The 26,040-nt window shown below is 36.8% G+C and overlaps 1 pseudogene; it reads right to left on the bottom strand.

Annotated features, from left to right (window-relative positions):
• Positions 1-14,345: 14,345 nt before the first annotated feature.
• LOC141411216 (small nucleolar RNA SNORA73 family) lies at positions 14,346-14,510 on the bottom strand (annotated as a pseudogene).
• Between the last annotated feature and the right edge of the window lie 11,530 nt (positions 14,511-26,040).

Genomic DNA, 26,040 nt, shown 5'->3' with positions numbered 1-26,040 from the left:
TCCCTTCAAGATTTCATGCTTATTTTAATAGATGTCTGGGTAGGCAAGTGATCTACCATTTGTGCTATTCCCAGGACCCGTTGATTTTAGATTTGATTTTGTTTTTAAGACAGTGTCTCATTGCCACACTTGCCTAGGTGGTCCCCAAGTTTGTGGTCTCCCTGCTTCCCCTCCTAAGTAGCTGATATTATAGGCATGAAGCACCATGCCCAACTGAACTTATCAAACAAACATCTTTATCAAAACATTTTACATATTTTTTTTCTCCAAATTGGTCTATGTTCTTTAGGAGAAGAATTTCATGATCATCTCTGCACATAGACAAACCCTAATTCTGGGCTCTTCTGAGGTTTAGATTCCTCACTCTTCAGACTGCCAAGATGAATTGAATTTTATTTTTATCTTTGGAAGTAAGAGATCAATGAGAGTTATGCTTAGGTCCAGATATCCTTGATATTATGGAGATTCTGCATGTCATTTCTTTGAAAATATGATCTTTCATAAAAGTGGTTCAGCCTGAGTCCAAGTTGTCATCTGGCTAAACTTCAAATCACAACAGGTTTCGTGGTGCATCCATTCCTTTCTCACAGCTCCATGAGCTAGCATTCATATTTTATTGTGAATTGTACTTTAAAATGAGCATATAAGTAAATTACACATGATGATAGAAGTATGGTAAAAAAATCAGGCAGGAGGAAGATGACGATGAGTGAGAGCTGGAGCTGAATTTTAAGTAGAATGGCCAGGGAATTCCTCTATGAGAAGCTAACATGACCTAAATTAGAAAGATACTGAAGTAAAGGAGCTTTAAGAGAGAGAGATAGCATAAATCTAAACTGACTTAGTCATCTGTTTATAATCTTACCTGACTCAAAAACCCATTATAAGGTGTCTTCTAAAAAAGATGGTGAATTTGGAAGCTAAAACTGGAAGCCAGGGCACTCAAACATTTTGTAATCCCACATATTTCTCATGATGCAAAACAGTTTATTTTTAATAGTTGGTAGAAAAAATACATCAAAATTGAAGATAAACAATGAGTCAATAGGAATATGTACATCTAAGAAGCATAAAAATAAGTAGATAATGATGTGAGATTCTTGAGACTATACGATGAGTAGCAACTCATTATTTTTATCTACATACAACTATTCCTTTAATACTATGAATATTAGCTTAAAACTCCCCACCATATTCATAGCCTCTGTACTTGTAAATTTACTGCTTTTCTTTTAAAATCAACTTTGAATTCTTTACTAAATTATGCCAGTTTTCTCTCTTAAATGACTTCTTTCTGCTTCCCTGGTTATTCCCAATAGTCCTAAAATTACTACCTATCTGCAGTCCAGAAAATAGCCAACAGTAGAACTAATCACATGAAAAGTAGCTGCAGTGTTAGTGAAAGAAATTGAAAACTAAATGCAGTGAGAATCCAGACTCTATTGACACTAGCATTCTTTTTGTTTTTACTTTAATCTTCAACTCTGAAGTAATTTCTGCCAAAATATTAACTATTTACATAGACCTTTAATTAAAAATGTAATTTTAATTACAAACTGACAGGAAAGAAAGGCTGATTTTTGGTCAGTTACTAGAACAAAACCTCACTTAAAGGTATTTTATGAAACCATCTCTACAAAAGGATATGTAATGACTATTCTTTTGGTCATATCACTTAAAAACTAATTTCCTCAAAATTTTTAATTGACTAATTTTACTACCTTCACTGCTTTCCTCTCTTACAGAACCTATTTCAGTACTCCTTCACTTGGTCATTACACATTCACCAAATTCATTCATTGTTTTCTGTAATTTGCCTCAGTGACTATTGAAGAAATGAAGATTATTAATCTTTACCAAGTACATTGGCTGACATGGCCTTTTGTTTTCTCTTCTGGTTCATCTTAGTAATGTCTTGATTCCTGTCCTCCATGACTTCTATGGAAACATGGTGCTTATCTGTCCCTACATGTTTTCATTTGACATGTGGTTGCTTTATCACGCACAGGAAGTTTGTTTCTGAGACTCAGTATTTCTAATTTTTAATATCAGTTGTAAATACTGGGATAGAATGTCTAAAGTGGCATTTATTCTAGGATAATTTATAATGTTAAATTTGAGATGCAAATGGTACAATACCCAAAAGAGAGATTCCTTAGCCCATACTTCTCTAGTCAAGCTGCTGCTGCTTTGGTTATGTTTTCCAGTTCTTGCTCAGGCGACATTTCCAAAGCAACACTACACAGGTTAGCTGGTCAATACAGCAATGAAATAATCCAGAATTCCAAACACTTTCCATGAAAAAACTTAACTTCTGTTTATGAAAATAGCTCTAATAGTTTATAGAAACAAAATGTCCACATACCCTTTAAAGTATGTTCCACTGGATAACAACTCATTTAAATACTTATTAAATAAAAGCAAAGGTATCCAAAGATTTGACCTTTTAAATTTAATAGATTTTGCAAGAGAAGTAACTGTATTAGATAACAGAGACAATTTGTTGGCAGGAAATTGATATCTGATTGAAATTCAAGTTATCACACTTATTCAACAAGGACCTAATATCTCCCCAAGGACTACTCTCATACCATTCAGGAAACTGTGAAAATAACTTCTTCAGATTCATTGTCAGTTCTTACAGGCCATTGTTTGCCAAATTTCACACATAGATCTCTTCTGTGCACCATTTAGTTTCCTGAAAATAGTACTAAACTAGGTAATTTCTTTAGTTTTCATTTTAAAGATAAGAAAATGCTGTCTCTTAGAAAACCCTGCTGTGTAGTTTACATATGAATGTATACATGAGCAGAAGGTCAAATAAATATACATGTTTAATGTTCTTTTTAAAGCTATGTGTGAAATTTCATGGAAACTTGAATTTTAAGGAAAATTCTGTTGGCCTCATTTTAAAAATTACTTGATCCTATGGCTTCATATTTTGTGTCACAATGGACATTTGTCCTTGTTTTCTTGGTCTTGCAAGTAACCCCCTTCAGTTTGCCAAATTGACAAAAAGTAATAACTAGGTAACAAATAAATGGATAAGTAGATCGATTAATTACTATAAACAAATCCTGTGGGGATTTGCTAAATATGTAAGCCCTAAATTGGAGACAAGTTAAGTGACTTTTAACCAAGAGCTATGACTGACATATCATCCAATTCCAGGTCATTCTTAAGGACCTGTGGAAGAATATTTACCTATGAGATACTTCACTCATTATCCCAAATAATATTTGCAGTTTTAATTCAAATTCAGATAACCTTTATTCAATTTTTTTTATAATCCTACTGTAGGACTTGTAATAAGCAACCTGATGTTATGATCTCCTTTATAGGAGATAACTTCAAAACCATTAGTCTTCATGTCTTTTGGTAGCATAAGACCAGTCCTCAATGTAAATCTTCTGAATTGGATTGAAATAGGAGATTTGATCGTGCTTTACTGCAGTAGTTCTGTTAATTTAGGCATCTCCAGTCATATTTGATGCATTTCTTTTTAATACCTCTGCATGTACTAATGAGAAAGCTTGCATAAGAGGATACAATGATGAGGGAAATGAAGGAAAGAAGGAGGGAAAATAGGGACAGAAATTATTTTCATGGTGAGACTAAACATAGGAACTTGATTACATTAACATCTGAATCCCCCTAACCTAATCAGTCATGGAAAATTGCAGAGATTTAAAAATAATGAAATAATGGGGAAACTGTTTGCCTGTGCACATGTGCATACTGAGACATATGCCTTAAAACTATTCCTCGGAATGAGAGAAAGAAAAGTTGAATAAAGATCTGAAGCCCTACTGGTATAGCTTTATATACTAGTGTGTAAGGAAACAACAATAAACAAGTTAATACTTTGAGTGCCAAAGTAGAAGCAAGTAAAGGCTGAGATGACAGATTATTCAACGTTCAAAATTTTAGAATAATGTTATTATTATCCAAGGTTTACTTTTCCAATGTCTATTACTTAAAAACCAGAGCACACAGAGTATACCACTTGAACTAGGCAGACAGTGGCAAAGTCTCCAATTGCAACATTGCAATAAATGTCTTGATATAGTAGTATTTAATCCTGAGATACATGTATATAAATCTATGGTACCTCAACATTTTTGCACAAAGTAAACATAGTTAGGTAGTCAACTATATACATATATTTATTTTTATTTATATGTATATAGTTTCAGGTGGCAAAATTTATAAACTATTCAGAGTTCAGATTTTCTTGTGTTCACAAAATAAAGCTTCATTCACTATTGTGAATACCTAGATAATTCAAACTAAAAGCTTTCTCCTTGAGGCCATAAGGAAATTTCATAAATTTTTAATATAAATATATATTATATATGACTAAGAATTAGAAGAAAGGAGTTCAATGTTTTCCAGCACTGGTAATAATAAATCTTTAAGGAGCTGAAAATGCTAATTGCCATGATTTGTTCATTACACATTGTGTATGAGTATTGAATTCTTACTCAGTACTCCATAAAAAGTATAATTATTATGCATCAATTGAAAATATATACAAAAAACAATAAAAACTTATTGACACAGTTCTGAGGGCTAAAAGTGCAAAATCAAGGTGTTGGCAAGGTAATGTTCTCTCTGGAATCCTTCCTTGTTTCTTTCTAGATTCTGGTGGTTTTCCAGAAGTCTTTGCTGTTCCTTGGCTTATAGCATATAGCTCAATTTTGGTGTCATTGTCACATAGTAGTCTCTCTGTGTCTTTCCACATATGATCTCTTCCTATAATGATACCAGTTATGTTGAATTAGGGGCCCATGTTATTCCATTATGATGTCATTTTAACCTGTGACATCTGCAATAATCTTATTTTGAAATAAAGTCATATTTTTGAGGTCATGGAAGTTCCAATTTCAACATATATTTTTTGTGGGAGACAAATTTAATTCTTGACACACATGTTCCCTCATTTCAATGTATTCAATCCTGTGATTTACTTTTTATTACCACTATTTTTTACAGATATAAAGAAACTCCAAGTCAAAGAAGTTGAATGAACTTCCAACTTGTAATTGGAGAAGTTGACATTTGAACCTGATTGTTCTCATTATAAGACCAGTGAGGAAATTTTCCCAAAAAACAGCTAACTAAAATTCAAGACATACTTAGATAACTGACACTAAATACAGTGGAAGACAATGGGTAATTAGTTACTTCTGACTGGAGAAATCATGAAAAGCTTAATAGAGTTTATTTTAATTGAGTTCAACCTTAGTGAGTAGGTTAGAATTTATTAGAGAGAGAAATGTGTAAAGACTGGAAGAGCTTTCACCAAAGTATGAATAGATCATCATATCTAAACCAATTTTCCTTTCCAGCTCAAGTAATAAGTCTCAGAAAACTTCACTCAATCTCTCTTAAACAGAAAGAAAATGCATTGACTCATAATTGAAAGTCTAGAATTAGAGCAGAATTCACAACATAATCCAGTGGCTTCAAGTCTATGGATTCATGTGAATTTCACTTAGCTGTGGCTTTTGTCTTGAGCTGTTTCCCTTTCAGTGTTAAAATAGGTATAGACATTTCTCTGTCCAACAAGATTTCTAAAGAATGAGCTAATGTTCTCTCCTGGCATTTTAAGAAATATTACCAAAGTTATTGTTCACTGCATATATGTCTGCCTTTGATATAGTGAATGTAATGCCATAGTGAGAAATAAGTGTAAAAATTCAGAAAAGTGAATGGGATACATTTCATATTTCTATATATATATATATATATATATAGAAATATATATTTAACATATATTATACATTTAATATATAGGTGTTGCCTACTATTACTAGGTGACTATCCTTGGTGCCACAGAAAACAGTGTGCACACCTGTATTATAATGGATAATATATTATACAGAGATTTTATTATTTTAGTGTTTTCATATGTATTCTGAATTTCAAATACTGAGCAATCTTATCTTACTCACCTTGTGTCCTCAATGACTATCATGTTGCATAGCATGTATTCAATTCTTAAAATGAAGGAACATAAATTCAATGCAATACTTTTCAGAAAATATGAAAGAAGACAAGGCCATTTGCATAATAATAAGGGAATAGAATAAATTCACTATTACATTTGTCCTTTTAATTACATAAATACTACTTTTTTACTATTAAATTGAGAAAGTAAGAAAAATTATATGGATATATTATTTTCAGTAACTCATTCACTCCATGGACTTTCAAGAACTCTTAGCAGTAGTGAATTCCAAAGTACTGGAGAGTCATTATTCAATTTAACAAATGTGTATCAGTCATCAATTATATAAGGTGTCTATTTTGCAACAATACCATGGAAAAAGAATTGAATCAGACATGATCCCAAGCATATCCATTGAAAACAAGTATCACAACTAAACAAACCTCTCAGGCTCATAATTTCAAAAGATTGCATTAAGGTACAAGAGGTGCATAAACTCTCTGAGAAGCATACATTTTACATGTATCATGAGAAATACAAACATTCTGAGTAACAAGCATATTGTGGTTGTGCTAATGTCATACTTAATCAATTGATTATATTTGATCTCTTGTTATCTTACATGATTATGACTTTCTACTCTTCAGGTTCCTTTTAAGAAATGTTTATTATAACTTCATATACATTTTTTTCTGATAATCTCTATCCTTAGGTCACAGAAAAATCCCCAACTTGTTCTTATCACAGACATAAAAAATAGGATTATATTTTGAACAGATATGTAGTTATTCAAAAATCACTATCACTTCAAACCAACCTATTTAACATGACAGTATTTTTGTCATTACCTTTTGATATTTTTGTACTTCATTATGGAAATGTCTAATATGAAGTGCTCACTGATTGATTCCCTTCTCTTTTCATCCAAATAACAGGTCTTCTTTGTAATATGAATTTTAACATTGATTTTCTAAATATTTATGAGCATACAAATAATTTAGTAGGGATCTCTTTCTCTGTTCTTGTACCCTTCAGGCAGTGATACTTAAAGAAAACCTTCCCTTTGAACCTTCAGGTTAGCCTTCTAGTTGTCTTTCTCTGAGAAATATATAAGGTAATTAAATGTAGATGCTATCACAACATTGGTCAAAAACTGGGAAATGTGGTAGGCTTTTTGGTCTTGATTTTGCTTTTTTCTTCTATACAATACAAATTTCTTATAATATTGGTAAAGAAGATTTAGCAGGGAAGAGTTAAACAGTAGGTCTGACAATTCTCCTCTTTCTTTTCATTCTCCTTGAGTGTGTCTTTATACAGTTCCAAAGTTAATTTTTAAATATCAAATTCAAATGTAGACAAAATTACCTTTCCTTAGTTCCTTTAAAACTTAATTCACAGAATGATCTTTTGGAAATGTAACATCTTAAAAATGAATTTTAAAAAGCATTACAAGGTTTACAAAGACAAAATTCTTTATTGTAACTGTCTAACTCCATACCCTGTATCCAAAACACCAGCTGTACTATTCACACCAATGAGTGGGTGTCCTTTTGCTGATAATGCACCTGGCTTCCTCCCTTCAAGCTGTAGATTCCTTTTCTTGTACTTTTTGAAGAAAGCAGCTTCTCCAAACCAACGTTAGCACTTAAAATCAAAGCCAGAGCAGTCCAATCTTTAATGCAACTTTGGGCACCTTCTGGAACTCCTTCAAAACTCTGATTCATGCTGTAAAGAACAGTTTTCTTTTTCTAAAAAAAATTGACCAAAATGTTAATTGTGCCATGCTAGATATCCTCTTTTGTGTGAAATAAGCCAGGTGCAGAAAGACAAATGCTCTATGATCTCACTTATATGTGCGGTGTGAAAGAGTTGATGTCATAGAACAGTGATTACCTAGGATAGTGGCAGAGGGACTGTGGAAATAGTGATCAAAGCATATAAAATATCAGTTTGATTGGAGCACTAAGTTCAAGAAATCTATTATACAGCATTGTAGCTATATGTAATAGTAATTCAAGGTATTCTCAAAAATTGCTGAAGATTTTAAGTTTTCTCACCACAAAAGTGAGGCGATGCATATGTTAATTAGCTCAAATTTGCCATTTCACAGTGAATATATAGTTTAAAACATGATGTACATGATGAATATATACAGTTTTTGTCATTTAAAATAAATTCCAGAAATAAAAAAATACATATAACAAGGACCTTTTATGTCTTGGGAAGATTTTTTATACTTTACTAGAAAATTTACATGATTGTAGTACTGGTTGACTAGGCATATCTGTTAGTCAGCTTTCCATGGATGTAACAACTATCTGAGATGCATAAACTTAAAAATAAGAAATGTTTATTTTGATTCATGATTTCAGAGATGCTTTGGGACAGTAATGGTGTGGTATATCATGTTGGGACCATGTGGAGGATATCCATTCACTCATGGTGACTTAAGAAGCAATGAGAAAAAGGAAGGAAGGTGCTGGGTCCCATTATCTCTTTTAAGGCTCACTTACAATCATCTAACTTCCTTCCACTAGGTCCCACTTCTTAAAGGTTCCATCATGCCCCAAAAGTGCTAGGGGTAGGGGACCAAGACTTCAGCACATGAGCATTTGGGGAACAGTCAAGACACAAACTGTAGTAAAATGTTAATAGTGAAAGATGACAGGAAGAAGACCAATGTAAGGAAAGAAATCTTCATTTACTAAATACCAACAAAAGCACTTATAAGTAATATGAAATTTCACTTAAAAATTCCCAAACACAAAGCAGCTGTTTTCACTAATTCTAGCTGTATAAAAATATTGTAACTCCTTTCTTCTGTATTCTATTTCCTTTCAGAAATGCAGAGGTAGAAGGAACATTCCAAACACGCATTATCAGAGGGTTTCTCTAGAGTCATATCTATGAGCTGTGTTCCAAGGATGATTTATACAACTTCAAGCTGCAAGAGTGATTTCATCATTTTATAAACACAGGTTTATTTTCATTGTTTCCCTGACACTTTCACAGACCACAAAATAGAACTAAAACCTGAGTCAATCTAAGAAAATGTTTTTACTCACAAACAGATGGTAGAACAAGCCATTCAGTCCTTAAAGCCAAAATCTTTTAGAACAAAAATAGAGAAAAAAAGATGATGTAATACATGGTATACTTAGAAAGTTTCACATTTTGGTTTATGTTGGTGATGAATTTTAATTTTATTTTTATGTGAAGGGATAAAAAAATAAAGCTATCAACAATTCTGTAAGAATGGCCTAAGGAGATCAGTTTCTAGGATGTTGGCAAGAATTACCTTGTTCATTGGCACAAAGTGATGAAGAGGCAGATGGACGAGGAATAGGTCTCTATCAGAGAAATATCATAAAGGTTGCACTTATGATAACAGGCCTGGCCTGTTTTAAAGACTTTTCAACTTAAATATAGATTTCCTCCCACTCCTGGCCTCTTAATTTTTGAACTCTTTTACTCAAATGACTTTGCCTATTACGCTAAACAAGGCTCTCACTTTCACGTTCCCATCCTAAACCTGGTCCTTTCGGATCATTACAATTCCTCCTATACTTGTTCCTATTGCTGTTGCAACAAATTACCATCTGATTGGTGCTGCAAGCAGTTTACATGTATTACCTCAAAGTTCTGGGAAATGAGTGAAATTCACTGAAACCAAGGGTCTCAGCCAGACTGCATTTCTTCTGGAAGCTTTACATAAAAATGTACTCTTTGCACCTTCAGACTTATAGATGCCACCTGCTTTCCTTTACATATGACCTTCTTCATTCATCTTCAAAGCCAGTTTGGGTAGATGAAGTCCATATTGTCTCTTCTATTCTGCCTCCCTCTTTCCCTTGTGACTACATTGAGGCCACCCAGACAAGCCAGGATAGTCTTACTATCATAAAGTCATTTCAAAGTCATGCAGTAACACTGGAAACCTTGATTCTGCTTTTCCATGTTAGGTAACACATTCACAGAGTCTACAGATGAGCCTGTACAACTTCAGATTCCATTTCTCTTCTTACTGAAGCTTATATCCTTATGTATACACATTTCACTCTCTTACCACCATTTCCAATTCCTACCTCATCCATTCTAGCATCTCAACTCCAGTGATATTTTGATCTACTGGGATCAACAAATTGATATTGGGAAATTTTTACTTCTCGTTATTGTTGCAGCAGGGCTCAGACAGAAACTGAGAGGGCAACAAAGCTTTTGGGAATCAAGTTTATTAAGCAAGCTGGCAGCAACTGAATCCAAAGACTGAGCCCTGAGAACAAAGGGGCTTTCCTTGAATCCCATTTAGTGCAGGTTAGGAGGGGGAGGTACAGCTTGTTCCATACATAAACACATGTCATTGCATGGCTGCTCTAACCTCTCAGATGAGGTGACCCTTTCCTAACTCTACTTTGTCTTTTGTTTCCCTGCAGCATTTATCAACTCCCTTCCCCTCCCTGCCTTCCTGCCAGAATATTACTCTCAAGTCTTCTTACCCCATCTTAAATTTCAAGTCCGATAATCCTTATCACTCCTAAACTAAATACCTTAAATTCCTTATCGATCCTCTCTTTAATTGTAAAGCTTTGGCAAAATACTGAATCTTATTGTATCTCTCTTAATCCTTAACTGTTTGAATGCAACTGATAGTAGAAGGTAAAATTCTCACACTATTCACTTAAACTCATGAGTGATAGCTACATTTTCCTGTCTATTTACTATACAATCATTTTACATGATTTGTTTGAACCTTTTCCTGTCTTTTGAAATGTTCAAATGTTTCAGGGCTGTGGATGTGGCTCGTGTGGTAGAGCACCTGTCTAGCACGTGCTAAGTTCTGTGTTCAAACCCCAACACTGCCCAAAAATTTAAGTTATGGGTTGAGGTTGTAGCTCATTGGTATAGCATTTTGCTAGCATACATGAGATCAATCTCCAGCATGGCACAGAAAAATAAATATAAATAAATCAGTATTTTCTTCCAAGAAGTAGAAAGCATCAGAAGGGATCATCCACTAGCTCCCAACGTTTTATGTACTATTCCCATAAGCACTGTCTTCCCTTTGATTGCAAGAGAGAAACTTCTTGTGTTGCTGTCACAGGCTAAGTCCTCCATTCATCAATAGATTGTTTCCTCCCCCTCTCTCTTACTCAAGGACATCACTCCACTAATTTTCTTATTCCTACCGTCTATCATAATTTTTCTTCTCAATTTAGTTTTTCCTCTCAGTCTTCAAATATGCTTCTACCAGCCCTGTCTTAAAATAATAAGTATCTTTTGTCCATGCTCCACTTAGAATTCTAGTTTTGTGTCCTTAATCAAAACAACTTCACAACAGTGTTATCTGCCTTCAAAGTCTCAAATTTATCTTCTGTTCTTAAGTTTAGCCAAAATGAACATTTTTAAGCTATTACCTTATAAAAATTGTTATTCTTAATGACACACATGACCTGTGGTCTGTTCTCAATCTTCATTTTAATTGACTCATCAGTAGTCTTTGAATATTTAATCATTCCCTCTTCCTTGATGTACAACCTTTACTTCACTTCCAAGAAACCATGCTTCTGGTTCCTTCTTAATTTACTGCCTCTCTTAATCTGCTCATTATAGTACTTCTTCCATTTTCTGAAATGGAACCCATGGAAAAATTTGAAACTTAATCTGTAGATCTTTTCTTTTCTGCAAATACTCTCATGAATAGTGATCTCATTTACTTTCTTGATTTATGCAGTAACTGTGTTGAAAAATCACAATTCCTCTGAATTCTAGCTGATTCTTACCAATGGCCTCTGACAGTTCTACTTTGGGGCCTAACTCATATCTCAAATTGAACATATTCAAAGTAGAGGTATTCACTTTCTTCTTACATACAACCTCAACTATAAGACTTTCTCATTTCAATTTAGATAAAGTTTATTTTCCAGTTACTCAAAGTCAAAAACCTGCAGGTCATCCTCGATGTCTTTTTCTTGCACTATAAATACAATTTGCCAACAAATACTTTTAGCTCTACTTACAAAATGAAACCAGATTCCAAACAGTATATACCACCTTAACCAGTAAAATCCACTTGTGTTACTACTACATCCTCCTCTTTATTATCACAAGATCTGGTTAACAAAAAAGAAACAAACAAGCCTTTGTTTAAAGTTACAATTATGGAGTCTACAAATGGTGAGGATAGAATATATTTAAAATGTGCAAGAAATCATTATCTGTTTCAACTACTTTTATCATACACTTAAATACATGAAAAAAGAATACATACCAATCCAAAACTATAAAAGGAAGTAAACAGTACTTCAAATTTTTTTTCAGTTAGTACATGAACAAAAAGTGTTTGAGATTGTAGTTCTAAAACACCACTACACTGCTAAACCAAATCAGTTTACAAATGAGGAATGTCAAATTGCTGGCTCTTTCAAAACACTGCCAAAATAACCTATTGATGAGACAAGCATGAATTTATTGCTTGTCTGGTAAGATAAGACACTACTTTGACAAAATCATTCTCACCTCAGAGGGAAAACAAAGTTTGGATATTTGTGAGGTTATTTGTGGTCTTTCGATATGGGGAAATGAGCAGGATATGTTTAACACTGGGTGAAAATCATGACTAAATAGTGTAGGGTTGTTAAAAACACCAGGGTAAGTAGTTTGAGAGAAGGATTTCAAAGAATATTAGACATGAAAAGTCAACTGATATTACCTCTTACCAAGTCCATCATGTTGATGTCTCTTGAAAAATCACTAAACAGATAATAAATTTGTTGTTTTTATCTTACTTGGAAGAAATTACCTAGAATAGTAAGTGCTACTGTAGTGTAGACAGTAAAATGTATGTAGAAGTTTATGAGTCCCCCAGAATCATCCTCAAATATATTGAGATCCAAGATCCAGTTGGTTGCAAAATCAGATGAAGGAATTCATTATATTGGGATTCTCCTCTACTACAATATATTCCTAATTGCATTTTTCATACCCAGAAGAGACTATATGAAGTATAATATCTAGGTTAGTTGACTATAAATGACATGCAAATATGAATAAGGGAAATAATCTGTTGTGAGAGAAAGTATAGATATGACTGGAGTGAATAGACATTGAGTACGAATAACTGTATGGAAGAAAATATTGAAATTGTAATTCAGAGCAAAATGTGCTACCCCAAGTTTATGGATATCCTATGCATCAGTCAATACTACTACATTTTAACATGTGTGTGGATTACAAAAAAATGATGAAAACTATGCCTTTTGAAATATATATTTATCAAGGAAAAAACTTTTCAAATGAACATGCAAATATCTTATGCATTAAGACATTTTTTGAAAACTTCTTCAAACTGATAAAAATGAAGACAAAATAATAAGTATTCATATATATTTACAAACTTTAGTTAGTATCTTTGCCCTAAATTTTATAAATGACAAATATTTTTTCTGTAGCATACATTTTTTTACTAGATTTATTACTTTTATACATTTTTGGAAATTACCTAAAATCATCTTCAGGAGTTGCATTTTATAATTAATATATTCTAATTATTCACACCTTTAATGATGTCCTCCTTTCAGGACCACATTATTTTTATTTTAGAAAATATTCTGTCTGTGGATGTTAGCAGACCTTCTATATACATGATCTTCTGTACTTTATTTTTTAAGTGAAGTGTATAATACATTGGGGTGTAGCTTTTGGATTATTTCAAAGAACTTTTCTTCAATAATTTTTCTTTAACTGTCTCTACTTGACCTATCTCTACTTGAGATTATTTTAATTGTGTCTAAGCATGCTTTAAAATAGTAGAGCACAATTTTATCCCATTCCAACATAGAACATAGATGTGAAAATGAAATGAAAAGCTACAAATTTCTCTCTACAATTCATGATATTCCAAAGCATAATTGCATAATTTTAAGTTTAATTTTATGAATCCCTTTAGAACACATAATTTATATATCACCGATATTACCTTTATAGGGTTTAATTTCAATGATTTTTTTTGCAAATTTTGAAGTTAATAATTAAGTCAATAAATCTTGAAAATGAGGACTTTTAACCATTTATTCTAAAACATTTTATCAAAGTTTTCTAAATGCATTAAGAATGAATTTAAACAAAATGTATAGGAATGATTCATTAAAAAATTAACATTTAGATTGATTTATAAAATGCTAGTTCTTCAAAAGCCAAAACATTTCTAAAATATGATTGCTTACAGGCAGTAAAGAAAGAATATATATATATATATATATGTGTATGTGTGTGTGTACAGATTTATAATATACATGTGTATGTGTACACATATATTAGGTATTAGCTTTATTTTACTTTTTTAATTTACAATAAAACTAAAACAAAAATTTTAAAACACAAGACTAACTTGCAGGAATGTTTCCTGCATGGTTTGTCTCCTCAGTCATTGCCACAGGACTCTGAAGTTTTAGGAATACGCAGGCACGGACTCAAGGTCCAGCTTCTTTTCCAAGAAAAAGGGACGGTCCACCATGGGTCAGAGTTCAGGGAGAGTGACCTCCCAGGCAATCCATGTTGGATTAGAATTCTTCAAAAAAAAAAAAAAGTTCAATTTCTCCAGCTATGGATGTTTATAAATATTTTTAAATCATGAAAACTTTGGTTTCTTCTGTGCCTCCTGCATTGATAATAAAATAGAGTTGGTTTGGAATTAATCCTGAGTTACCGATGTACCACAACTAACTTCAGGTGCATTTCAGTTTAATCTTTTAACTTATTTAGTTAAGATGGTGTTTTTATGATGATGCTTTGCTCTGCCAAAATTTGTACTTTTAACTGTGAAATCAACTATTTTTTATCATCAATACTCAGATTTAATTAGTTTTCTAAAATAATTACAATGAAGTCAAATGTCAGGTTAACTTCCAGTAATTTTATTTTGATTACAAGAATTTGTAGAAGAAAATTCATGCTGTCATTGACTCTAAGCTTTCTGATTTGTATTTTAAAATATCTGAAGGTGTTATCGTTAATGATATATTTTTCCTATTGAGATAGATTTCTTCTAAAGGACTAATGGTAGTATCTCTTCATTTTACATACACATGAAAGAAAACAGAATTGGACAGGATAAAATTTAATTTAGAAGAAGACATGGACTAAATGATCATTCATTATGCAAGAGCCCTCTGGAAGTGTGTACAATAAATTATCATGGGCACCCTGTAATAAAACTAAGTATGGAATTTAGAGAGATCCTAGAGCTGATTTTGTAGATTTTCAAAGATTTTCTTAATAAGAAGTGATATAACATAGCATTAGTGATTTTAGTCAAAATTTCTTGAAAAAAGAAAGAAAGCACTTACTTGTTAATTTCACTGCTGCAGAAACATACTATTACAAAAAAAAGCATTTTCTAATAATAATGTAAATAGTACCTAATTGCGCCATGCAATAGACTGAAAAAAAATCAGAAAAAGAGATATTTAAGCTACTTTCTATAAACTCTACACCCTGTGGTAGGCTGCTCCTTTTTATTACTCACACATGGTCGTGTTAACAGAGATACAGCTATCACTTTTCACTGACTCCAGTAGTTGGTGTTCTCATGACTTTGTACATGTGGCAGCCATCAGTCATCTCCCCTCCTCCCTTCCCTCCCTACCCTCCCCATGACATGACATGGGTGCCTAATTATTAGCATCAAAGCACCTTCATTTTATCAGAAATTATCTCAGATACTCATCTAGAAAAACAGATGGCAGTCGAGACTGAGAAAGTCCAAGAAAAGAAAGAAGAGATGTATTGTTACTGGTAGTTTTTTTAAAAATTGGGTACTGAGGTTTGAAATCAGGCTTTATGCTTGCTAGATAAGAGGGGCTACCCCTTGAAGCCATGCTGCCAGCCTTTTTTGTATGGATTGTTTTTGAGATAGAGTCTGGCTTTATGCCCAGCTGGCATAGACTGAAATACTTCTATTAATGCTTCCCTGCCTAGCTGGGATGACAGGAACCAGACAATGTACCCTGCTATTAGTTGAGATTGGGTCTCTCCACTTTTGCCTGGGCTGTTCTCAATTCGCCATCCTCCCAATCTCTGCCTCACCAGTAGCTAGAATTACAGGCTTGAATCATTGCACCTGACCCACTCTTCATATTTAACCATACATTAAAGTAAGAATTCTCTGCACACATTCTTCACTCAATACAAGGAAAACATGGAAGAAGCAGGAAGTCAGAAGTGGAGTCTATCAGCCTCATTTACACTCACATAATGGTTAATAATTATACTTTCTTTAAACAAAATTAAAAAATCTAAAAAATGAGAAGCCATATAGTCAGGAAGCCTGAACAAGAGTAACTAAACATAACTGGCCATATCAAACCAGGTTGTATAGGCAACTTTGCTTTTAGGTTTCTCTTACTGTTAGACAAATTCTTAATTCCTATTCTGGTATTCCATGTAAGCTGCTATTGAATTCTTCAATTTATTGATTATCACCTAGAAGGATTTTTCCATTCTTTTTAATGAATTGCTTTTAAAGGTATATTAGTAATTATTTAGCATTTCATTTTCCACTGCAAATTATTCTGTGTTTCAAAACTCAAACATTCTGAAATACAAAGATTGGAAGATTTAGCAGTGAACAGGCAGATACTCTAAAAGCAGGTTATAAGGACATGAGAAGTTGCTAGTCAAACCATAAAATGGGTCCAGGGCCAAGACAAAAGGCCCCAGTCGGAGATAACCACCCTTTCCTGCCTTTCTTTGTCTCCTTTTATAAACTCACTTCCTGCTACAGATCCCCTGCTACCCATTGCTACCTTTTGTCTCCTTCTGTAAGCACACTTCCTGACACAGGTCTTCCCTGCTCCTGCCTAAAAAACCCCAATCCCTAACCTCCAGTGTGAGCCCACCTATAGCAACCAGCATGTTCACCATAACTTGATTCCTTGCACTGCCCTGTAAGAATGCTGTAATTTCACAGCTTCGGGCCCAGAATTTTGAATATGAGTTTATCTGGGACTGCTGGCATCAAATAAAGTCCAAGTTCTACTTCTCTGAGTGTCACTTGGTTTCTCGTCAGACAATATTTGCACAATATTTCTGGAAGCCCCAGTGAGATTCCAACCATTCTGGCCTCTTGAGCCACCAGCCAGCATCTGGGCTGCACTAGAGTAGGGAGGGACTTGGGTCTGAATGAGGCAGCACACAACTCGACAGTATTCTGGGTCCTTCTTCACCCACGAGTTCCAACCCTCTGAGTAGTCTTACCCTGACTCCAAAGAGAAGTGGATGAAATCACCTGGCAATTTTGTCTGGACTTGGTAAGCCCCTAGGGGCAATGTCAGCCCTCAGTCAAGTCCTGTCCCACTGGACAGAAGGGGAGTCTGATCAACTCCTAGAAATCTCTGAGAAGAATTCCCAAGATTAGGGACTTCCCCAAAAGTGGGGAGGGGGCAAAAAAACTGTAATAACTTCTGGCGTGAATGAGTAGCCTGATTCATCCTCACTTCAGGCTCAAGTCTGTTGCTCCGTGGGTTGAAAAGTTACGGAGTCTAAGTGGGTCTGTCCTGTGGTTCTGTGGTGATCCTCACAGGGCGTAGGGTAGCATTGGGGAAACCCAATCCTCACCATTGATGCTAAGAGGCACCTAAGTTCTTTTAGTACATGGCCAGGCAGACATTTGATTTGTCTCTTCTCTTGAAGGGGCATCACTCTTATTTGTTTTCCTGCCACCAACATAGTGGGGAATACATAGGAGGGTACAGAGGATACCTCTAACTGCCATCCCACTTCTGTGGGCAGAAGTTCCTCAAAGCCCACAGTCCTAGATTTTATGCTTAAACATTTTAAGAAGGGATTCTCAGGAGATTATGTGATCAAAACATCTCCTGGAAAGCTGTGCATGCTGTGTGAGTTGGAGTGGTTTACTTTTGGAGTCATTTGGCCCTCTAAAGTCCCCCTGAAGGTACCCCTAGAATTGCATACTGTCAGGGCTGTTTATCAGGTTTTAATAGGAAACCCCAGATTCCCAGATCAGTTCCCCTATCTCAACTACTGGCTTCAGCTGGCTCAGACCATGCCCCCTTAGGTCCGATTCTGTGCCAACAAAAGGGGACAGAGCAGAGTTCTCATGGCCCAGGAACTGAAGCCCAAAGACCAGAAGTTGACCAAGCCTGTTTTGCAAGGTGACCCAGAAGATGTTCTCATAGTACTGCAATCATCAGAGTGCCACCTCTCCCAGATAGTGTACCACCTTCAGTGAGTCCCCCTCAGCCCCATCAGCAGCCTCCTAACTGCAACAACATCTCACACCCACTCCCGGTCTGGAGTCCAAGTCCACAGCCCTTGAGCTGTCACCTTCCCTCATCCCAGGTGCCAGCCCCTCAGGCTAGGGCCCTCCAAATGCCACTCCTTAAGATGCAAGGACCCCAGAAGGTTGGTGCTGATGGCACAGTCCAGCCTCAACACTCTATTCTCTATTACCAACCTTTCAGTACAATTTACCACTTAAATTGGAAGACCCACACACCACCTTTTTTAGAAAAGCCCCAAGCCATGATCGACCTCCTAGAATCCATATTTCAGACCCATCAACCTACTTGGGATGACTGCCGACAGATCCTCCTGACATTTTTCAACACAGAAGAGTGACAGCAAATCCTGATGGAGGCTCGCCACTGGCTCCAAGGGCAGGCCCCAGAAGGAACACTAGATGCAGAAGCTTGGGAAAGAGAAGCAGCCCCTGATGCTCAGCCTACCTAAGACTTCAATACAGCAGAAAGATGAGGAGTTCCAATATCATGCCACCCAACCTCCTACATAAGGCTCAGGGCTGGAGCTAAGAAGCAAACCAACATGTCCAAAACCAGAGGAATCACCAACTGATTTTTATGAGAGACTCTGTGAGGCCTCCCTAGTGTACACCCCCTTCTATCCAGAAGGGCCATCCAGCAGATGGTCAATACAACATTTGTGATTCAGTTGTATACTGACATTCACCAGAAACTTCAGAAACTTGAAGGCTTTGCTGGAATGAACATCATCCAGCTATTAGAAGTGGCAAACAAGGACTTTGTAAATTGAGACCATGAGGCAAAATGAAAGACCAATGAAAGAATGAAAACCAAGGTGTCCTTATTGGCTGTAGCACTGAGGAAGCTGGACCCAACCAAGCAGTCATCTCCACTGCAGAAGGGGAGACCCAATGGAAGAGTTCCACTTTGACAAAACCAATGTGCCTATTGCAGTGATATTGGCCAATGGAAGAATGAATGCCCCCACTGCAAGGGACCAAAATCAGAGCCTAACAATACTGCTCCAGGAAAGAAGACAGGATGGCAACCCAAACCAGGGACCCAGGATCTCATTGGCCTAGCAGGAATTGAATCAGACTAGGGAAGATTGGGTTCCTTACTACTAAGCTCCTGAGAGCCTACGGTTAAATTGAAAGTGGGCAGGGGGCAACCCATGATCTTCTTGGTGGACACCAGTGCTGAGCATTACATGGTCACTTAACCTGTGGCCCCATTCACCAAGTGCAGGGCTACAATAGTTGGAGCCACCAGCATTCAGACTGCCCAGCAGTTCTGTTAACCTTGGACATGCCAGCTAGGAGGGCACATGGTGACTCACAAATTCTTGTAACCACCAGAATTCCCAATTTCTCTGCTGGGAAGGTATTCACTTACAAAACTCAGAGCCCAAATCACCTTCACCCAGGGAGGGCCCACAAGCCTTATGGTGAGAGAACCAAGCACCCTCATCATGGCAATGACTATGCCGACAAAAGGTGAATGGCAGGTCTACCACCATGAAAAAGGGGGACCCAATGAAGCCCACCTGCCTGCTGGAGGAGTTTCCTGATGTCTGGGCTGAAAAAGGGCCCCTTGGCCTGGCTAGCAACCACGTGCCCATAATGGTAGATCTCAAACCTGGGGCTCTCCCTGCTAGACAGAGGCAATATCCAGTGACACGGGAAGCATGCCTGGGAACTTAGGCCCACCTACAGTGGCTGAAGGATGCAAGGATATTGATTGAATGCCAATCACCATTGAACAACCCACTGTTAACCTATCAAGAAGATAGAAGGAAATGACTACCAACTTGTCCAGGACCTATAGGCAGTCAACAATGCTGTTATCACTTTGCACCTGGTAGTTCATAACCCTTACAGTCTCCTGAGCCTTATATCACTGCAAGCAAGCTGGTTTACATGTCTGGACCTAAAGGATGTGTCCTTCTGCCTCAGCCTGGCCCTGGTTAGGCACACTTTGATTCACTTTGAATGGAAAGACCCCCTACACTGGAAGAAAAGCACAAATGGCTTGGACCAGACTTCCTCAAGGATTCAAAAACTCACCCACTTTGTTTGGGGAACCCCTAGTGGCAGATTTGTCAACTTTCCCTAAAGAAAACCCAAGCTGTACCTTGCTCCAAAACGTGGATGATCTGCTCCTGGCAAGCCACAATCGAGGGAAATGCAAGGAGGGGATGAAGGCATTGCTAGCCCAACTCTTAGAGGCAGGCTACAAAGTTTCCTGGAAAAAGACCCTAGTTTGCCAGAAAGAGGTCCGAAACCTCGGTTTCATCATTTCAAAATGATGACACACCCTAGGTCCAGAGAGGAAACAGGCCATCTGTTCCATTCCACAGCCAAAAACCAAAAGGGAGGTCTGAGAATTCTTGGGAGTGGCAGGATTCTATTGCATCTGGACAGCCAAACCACTTTATAAGGCCACAGCAGGCTCCAGAAAGGGCCCTCAAATCTGGGAACCTGACCAAGAAGGGGCCTTCCAGGAGATAAAGAGACTGTTAACCAGCACCTCTGCACTAGGGCTACCAGATGTAACACAACTGTTCAGTCTTCATCTGTGAGAAAAATCACACAGCTCTGAGGGTCCTCACCCGAATGGTGGGCCCATGGAAGCAGCAGGTGGCTTACCTGTTGAAGTGCCTGAACACAGTGACCTCAAGGGTGGCCTCATGACTTTAGGCCTTGGCTGCCATGTAACCTTAATCAGGGAGGTTGACAAGCTCACCCTGAGATAGGAAATTAATGTTAAGGTCCCCCATGCAGTCATGGCCCTAATGAATGGGCAGGGACATAAATGGCTGACCAGTTCCAGAATGGCCCATTACCAAGGACTATTATGTGAGAATCTTCGAGTCAGACTTGAAACTATATGAACTTTAAATTCTGCCACTTTCCTTCCAGCAGAGGAAGGGCCCTCAGATCATGACTGCAAAGAGGTAATGGATGAAGTGTACTCCAGCTGGCTGGACCTAATGGATGCCCACTTTTGGATCCAGAGCTCGATCTCTTTATAGATGGAAGTAACTTTGTCCAGGGAGGACAGTGAAAGGCCAAGTTTGCAGTCACCACTGCTAATGACATCATTCAGGTTGAAGCCCTACCACAAGGATGGTCTGCACAACAAGCTGAACTTCAGGCATTGGTCCAGGCACTACAATATGCAAAGGGAAAGCAAGTGAATCCCCTCAAATGAGGTTCCAGAGGACTTCACAGCAGCACACCATCACCCAAGAGAGCCCTGCTCCAGCCACCATCTGGAAGCTGCTTGGTGAATGAATGGTGGAAGCCTGAGGATTCGCCCACCAGGACATAAATGTATTCCTCTTTCTGCCACCCTTACCCCATCCTGCTAATTAGCATTGTTGCAACACTGTTTGCACTAAGACTGGTTGTCACTGCTCTCTGAGATTGGAACATAGGCCAAAGGATACAGCTGCCCTCCTGTTATCTCCTCATAGTAGGAACCCTTACTGCTGTTCTGTGCTATCTGCAGCGCAGACCCCAGTCTCTGGCATGAGGCCTCTGATGTGCTTTTGCTGTCTGACTTTATTACATTTTAAGATTGTCCCATCTAGAGGCCAGGATAACTGTTCAGCTTACATAAAACCTCTCTCCTTCTAGGGAGAACTGTGGTATGCCTTCACCTGTTACCAACATCTGTCACCCACATGCAGCACATCAATTTCTGTATGTACGGGTCGGGGGGGAGGGGAAGGACAACTGACAGGCCTGATGGTCCTGCAAGAACAAAGGCACTATAGGGCAGACTGTTCGATGGAAGAAAGACATGGACCCCTTAAAGTCATGGAATGATGGAATGACAGGGGGAGGAAATAAACCTCATTATGTCTGGGCACCCTCCTGACCACCCCATCCCCATGTCAGTCTACAAAGGAAAAACCACAGATACAGAGAGGCCATCCAAAGACGATTACCTAGATGCCTACAAACCTATAAAAATATTGATCTGCCACCACCACGACCCCCATTAAGGCTTCCTTCCAAGATAGGGAAACTTAAGTTGGAACTCCAACTGTATAGGCTGTTAAATGCAACTCACCGTATCCTTAATCTTACTAACCCACCATTGGCTGATGATTGTTGGATCTGCCTGTCCTCAGGTCCTCTCCATTATGTAGTGGCCCCAGTGAGCCCCCTTAGCCAGTGTGTGCATGATGCTACTCCCAACTCTACCACGTGAATCCCAAAGTAAGTGATATACAGTTATCTCAGAGAGCTCCTAATTGTATCTATAACCTGGGAGGAAACTATCCTGTGGTAAACCTGGCTGCTAGCCAATGTGCCCAAATCCATAACTGTACAACCACCACCATTAGATGACAGACCATGGTGCAGAAGCCCAGGAACTTTCTTTGTATGCAGGACTCTTGCTTGTCAGTGCTTGCCAACTAACTGGAAGGGCACTTGCACATTAGCATTCCTCACCCCAGATAAACACAGTGCCTAACAATCAGATCCTCCCTGTACCTTTGACAGTCCACACATAGACAAAGAGGGCTATCTAATTCACACCTTTACTAACTGGATTAGGGATAATGACTGGAATAGGAACAGGCATAAGAGGAATTGCCTCATCAGCCTCCTATTATAATCAATTATCTGGAGACCTAACAAATGATATAGAACAAATGGTTAGGTCCATAGTGACCATGCAAGACCAACTAGACTCCCTAGCATCAGTGGTCCTTCCTCCAAAATCAGAGAGGGTTAGACTTACTCACTGCCCAGAAGTGGGGACTCTGTCTCTTTCTAAATGGAGATGTTGCTTTTATATGAATCAGTCAGGAATAGTCAGAGACATGGCCCAGCAGTTATAGGACCAAGTTGCATGTAGGAGACAAAAATTAGCAAATTCCTGGAACAAATGGAATGATGTCTGGAATTGGGCCTCATGGCTTCTCCCCTTGGCTGGTCCTATTTTTGTGCTCCTGTTGGCCTTTTTATTTGGCCCTTGCATTCTCAATGCCATTACTCTCTTCATTAGCTCATGAATGGAGGCAATAAAGTTATAGTTCCTAGTGACCCAATATGACCCTTGGGATAAGGGGAACCTGAGAGAATCCCAAGACCCTAGGGATGATGGTTGTCTACAAGTAGGAAAAGCAGTGAAAATGGAAAATGAACAGGAAGATCACCCTAAAAGCAGGTTATAAGGACATGAGAAGTTGCTAGTTAAGCCATAAAATGATTCCAGGTCCAAGATAAAAGGCCCCATGTGGAGATAACCTTTCATTTCTGCCTTTCTTTGTCTCTTTCTGTAAACAGATTCCCAACACAGGTCCTCCACTGCTCCCACCTAAACAATCCTGATCACTAATCCCCAATGTGAGTCCACCTATTAGCAACCAACACATTCACTGTAACTTGATTCCTTGCACTACCATATAAGAATACTGTAATTTCACTGCTTGGGGCCCAGAATTTTGAGTATGATCTCATCTGGGACTGCCAGCATTAAATAAAATCTGGGTTCTCTTGCTTCTCTGAGTGTTACTTAGTTTCTTGTCAGACAATATTTCTGCAACAGCAGTACATTGAAAAAGTATGTACTGAAGGAGCCAAGGTAGCTTGACATTTGAATTGCACTTCTTTTCCTATTTGTATGGTCAGAAGTCAAAACTGTGGGCTCAGGACTTGAACAAATCAAGTTCATATGTTAATCTTACCACATTGAGCAAACTAGATAGTTAACCCTCTGTGTTCCAATGTCTTCACTTGCATCTTATGTGGTATAATTTTCCATGGGAATTGTACAATAAGATCTATTGCTTAGTAGATTCCAGGCTTACTCAATGATTGGTACAACTTGGATTCTATTCTCATTTTGCTTCTCCTCTCCATTTTCATTTACTATTATTCTTATCTCTCAACTAATTATAGGCTATAAATGACTACATTTACATAATCCATTCTCTCAAATAAGGTTCTTCCAGGACATATTTCAAGTCCGACTGGATTTTGTTAAAAATATAAATTTATTCTCATAAAGGAAGCTCAAACCATTCAGCCCATTGCCTTACTCCTACAAGGCTTCAAAATTAACACTTGCTGTTATTGCTGTCACTGGTCTTGCTTGGTGACATCAGTTGTGATGCTGTTATTTTTGGTTATTTTTGTAAGTGTTATTAGTGCTTGACATTAATACTACTAGTGCTTGACATTACTACTGTTCTCATTTCTTAGTAATCAAAAGATGAGTGGTTTGTTGTGTACTAGCCATTTATCTAAATAATTCCCATGTAAACTTATTAATATCTTGCCATCTTAATTCTAAGAGAAAGAAGAAAGAGTAAATTGATAACTACATTGTTGAAATTTGAAATGAACCCATAAGGTTTTGTTTTGTTTTTATATATTTTTGTCTGGGCAAAGCAAATGATCCTGTAAGCATGAATGAATGAAATATTAATTTGTCCTCATTTTAAGCATACTAAATCACCCCAATATGAAAACTTATGTTGAGTGTCTTTAGTTATGAATGCATTTTATTATAACTAAATCTGTTTTCTTTATAGTTGCTGCATTCAGAAAACTTGGTTCTTTTCACAAAGGATATTACTCAAAAATGTCATCCTTCAAAGTTTAAGAAATCAAAAAAATTAGCTTTTTATTAATATAGATTTATATTCCATATCTTTTCTGGATGAAAACAAAAAATATTCTTGTTGAGTTATATTTCTGCTTTAAGCTTCATCTTTGCATTTGAAATAAAGTAACTAAGTTGTTAAAAAATACAGAATGAATTTGTATCATGGAAACTGGCAGAACTAAATGGAGTGAAAAAAAATTTTGAAATTTACACACATTTTAAAAGGTTTTTATTTTTAAATCTCACTATAGATATAAAAGTTATTTTCAAAGCCATGTAATAAATTCTTGTGGCAGGGGAATATAGGATCATTATTCTCCTCATTTCAATTTACATGTATATATAGATTCAATGCAATGAGATCTCTACAATAGTTTTATATGCATAATAAGAAGCAAGTTTATGTATCAGTTAAATAATACTGTGCAACAAACTACCCAAAATACACATTTATTTTATCTTTAAAACTGTTAGCATGATTTTTAAGTGCTTATGGGAAATGTTTTAATTGTCAACAATTGTAGTACTGAAATGGATTCATATATTAGGTATTCTACTATCACTTAATAACAAGACCAATATTAACATATAACTCAAAACTCCATTAATTGTCTTGTCAATTAGTAAATTCTCCCTCTGTCTCTGCTCTCCTGTAAAGCTCATTCATCAGCAGGTTAGCTTGGGTGAGCTGATTTGTCTGGCCTGTGCTGGTGTTTTCTAGGCTTGCTTATTAACCCACATATTAGCCAGAGGCTCTACTCTAAGATGTACACCTTACATAGGCAGCATTGGTCTACTTGCCCTAGCATGTCTTGTCACAGTGAGGTGATGATAGAATTAGAAGAAAGCAAATAGAAATATATAATACCTCTCAGGCCTCCAGTTGGAACTAGCATAATGTAGCTTTTTCCTCATTCTAGGACTGGAGAAATATAGTCATCCTTTTATTGGAAATACCTACAAAGTCACATAACCAAAAACTTTAATGTGGGTGGGAATGAAGAAACATAAAAACTAACGTATATGCCATATTTTACTTTTCTTCTATGTTTTGAAACAATGGTTGTCTTCCTTAAATTATATACATGTATTATTATACATTCTTATTAGTATATATTAATTTTGGAAAAGGGTTTCATTGTGGTTATAGCTGCACATTTCACAAAAGTAGTAGTTTTT

Source organism: Castor canadensis, chromosome 9 (genome assembly GCF_047511655.1).
Source record: "Castor canadensis chromosome 9, mCasCan1.hap1v2, whole genome shotgun sequence".
NCBI classification, from domain to species: Eukaryota; Metazoa; Chordata; class Mammalia; order Rodentia; family Castoridae; genus Castor; species Castor canadensis.
The sequence above is the reverse complement of the archived record's forward strand: the minus strand, read 5'-3'. Positions and strand labels throughout refer to the sequence as shown.